We start from the raw sequence: 3,070 nt of genomic DNA on the forward strand, positions 1-3,070 counted from the left end.
ACAAGGTGACTTGTTACCCTTTGATCGCGAAATTGAAAGAACTTTGACAACCAATAGGAGACTTGCTAGGAGAACTTTGAGAGGCATTGTTGAGGTTGTAGATATTCAACCAAATACTATTGAGTTCATCAACCCTTTTGCAAGAGAAGGTGGGAAGAACCCAACACAAAATCCAACACAAAATCAACCCACAATGCCTAAGTTTTCATCACATTCCGTACCCACCGAGGAGAACCTACCCAATGGTACTCCCACACCACAACATCTAACCGGAAATTTTATTGCCAAATCCGCATTTATCCAATTAGTCGAAAGAAGCCAATTTAGGGGGATGCCTAGTGAAGACCCTCATTCTCATATGGAGACTTTTTGTGATTATTGTGATGCGATTTCTAAAACCGGTGTAACTCAAGACCAAATTCGATGGGTCTTATTTCCTTTTTCTCTAATTGGCACCGCAAAACAATGGTTGAAAGGCCTTGATAATGCTACTCTCAGAATTGATTTTGGAAAAAGTTGGCTCTAGCTTTCTACAAAAAGTTCTATCCACCGGAAAAGACTAACATGCTAAGAGCTCAAATTACGGGCTTTAAGCAAAGGGATGAAGAATCTTTGTATGAAGCTTGGGAGCGATTCAAGGGAATTTGTCGCTCATGTCCTCACCATGGACTTAGCGAGTGGTTCTTGGTACAACAATTTTGGAACGGACTTTATGAAGATTCAAGGAACATTCTCAACATGGGATCAAACGGAATGTTCACCAAAGTTGTTGACAATCAAACTTGGAACAAAATTGAGGAAATGGCGGTCCATAACTCACAATATAGTAGACCTCACAAGGCTACTAGAGGAGGAAAGCATGAAGTGGACTCCATTACTCAATTGGGCGCTCAACTTAGTGCTCACATTGATACCATCAATTTGAAGTGATTGATGTGAAGCATGGAGAGCTCACTCTAGAAGTGGGAGATGAGAGCATAACTTTCAATGTTGACAAGACCATGAGAGCTCCCCGTTTGCATGAACCATGTTTTATGGTTGATCATTATAGCCGGAAGGATGATAGGAAGAAGTCGGAATTCCAATGAAAGACGAAAATTGAAGATGCTCCATTCAACGAGCAAATGAATTGTAACAAAGAGAGCTTGAAACGCTCACCAAAGTAAAGCAATGAAGAGGATGGCCTCATTGGCCAAGACAAGAAAGTAGGGGAGTTGTCTCTATCAACTCAAGAGATCTTTAGTGATCAAGTAGATAAAGTTTGTGGTCTTTGGGACGATGATTTTGAAGGGATTTTCAATCCCTATATTGGTAATGCTATCAATCAAGACCGACAACAAGGGCAAAGGTCTATCGAAGACCTTTATCATGATAATGAACAAGCTTTTGATTACTTCTTCAAGGTGTTGAGCAACATCAACAACACCTTGGACATACCCCCATGACATCTCACTAAGGATGAGAGTTTGGTGGAGTCCTCCCTAAACCACCATTTGTAAATATTTCTAACCCCCTAACTCGCATTTTAATTCTTACATTGTATTTTTGTCATTGTTTGATTTTTATGCTTTGATCAAGATAATTATCAGTTTTTGAGAGAAGTGAGGGAGGGACTAATGATTCAATTGATGTGTAGTGCTTTAGCTTAGTGTGGGGATAGCAATTGCCTAGGCTATTCATGCCTTAGTAGTGCCCCTACAATGAAGAACACGGGATTTGAAGAATGGAAAATGACAAGGGATATGCAAGTGCACGGATGGAACTGAATCCGGGTAAAAGGTGCAGAATCCGAGCGTCTTCATGGGAATCCGCCTGTCTTCAGACAATCCGGGCATCTTTGCCAGAATCCGCTAGTCCATCTGAGCTGAAAATTTGAAATTTTGGGACTGTTGAAGAATCCGAGCGTCCTGGTAGAGAAGACGCTCGTCTTCAAAAATCCGCTCGTCCTGAAAGGAAAGACGCCCGTCTTTTTTTGCTAGGAAAAACAAGAAATCTCACTGTCTGAGAATCCGCCCGTCTTCAGCAGAAGACGCCCGTCCTGCAATCAAAGAATCCGAGCGTCTGTAGTGAAAGACGCCCGTCTTTAGGCGAGAATTCTCAAGCTATAACAGGCAGAATCCGAGCGTCCCGAAGGAAAGACGCCCGTCTTCCCTTGCAATTCAAAAATTTTCGGGTATTTTAAGTACCCCATCCCACATTCATTTCTTAATTCCTTCATTCAAAACACTACCCATAAACCCCAAAACTCAAAACCCTCATCCTCTCCATCACCAAAACAAGATTTCCTCAACCACATTCAACAAAATCAAATCAAAACTTCCTTCTAACAACAATTAATCACTCCTCTTCCAACAAAAATCAAACCAAGCACCAAAATCTTCAACCTTTGAGTCGATTTTTGAAATTATAAAGGCAAAGCCTTTCATCTTGCAATCGATTTGGGTATACTTGGAAATTAAAGATTTTCACTCTATTCTTGGATAATTCATCAATGGCAAGGACAAAAGGAGCAACAAAGGCACCTAAGGCAAAGGGACTCTCAACAAGACAAAAGAGTCTTCAAGCAAAGAAAGCCTCATTGGCTATGGTGGTAGCTTGTTCAAACTTGGAAGTGCAACAACAACAACCTCCCTTGGAAGCAACAACATCAACAACTCCGGAAATTGCTCAACTATCGAACTATACGGAGGTAATTTTCATTTCTAACTACCATAGGGATAAATTTGCCATGTATGCTAGAAAATCCTTTCTATCCACAAAATTCATATGTGAAGATGCCTTGAACAAGTTGGGTGTCCTTGAACAAACGAAAGCCTTCTTTGAAGCCATGGGGTTGGGAAAATTGTTTGCTACAAGAGAATTGACATACCCCTCCCTTACCTTAGAATTCTTGAGTTCTTTGAAAGTTACTAAGGTAGAGACTAGAGAAAACATCGAGTTCCGCCTTGCTAATGTGAGTAGGCGCATCACCTTCGATGAATTGGGTAAAGCATTGGGTCTTAGCGATTCACCTAGTTATTTCAAGAATCCCGGAAAGTATGACCCCGCTCCTCTTTAGGAGGCGATTTCC

The 3,070-nt window shown here is 41.2% G+C and overlaps 1 non-coding gene across 1 annotated transcript; it reads right to left on the minus strand.

Moving 5' to 3' along the window:
* Positions 1 to 564: 564 nt before the first annotated feature.
* On the minus strand, positions 565 to 671 carry LOC141602901 (small nucleolar RNA R71). Its single transcript, XR_012524807.1, has one exon. It is a non-coding gene; the product is annotated as a small nucleolar RNA R71 (small nucleolar RNA).
* Between the last annotated feature and the right edge of the window lie 2,399 nt (positions 672 to 3,070).

This window comes from Silene latifolia, chromosome 9 (genome assembly GCF_048544455.1).
Source record: "Silene latifolia isolate original U9 population chromosome 9, ASM4854445v1, whole genome shotgun sequence".
In the NCBI taxonomy this organism is placed as follows: Eukaryota; Viridiplantae; Streptophyta; class Magnoliopsida; order Caryophyllales; family Caryophyllaceae; genus Silene; species Silene latifolia.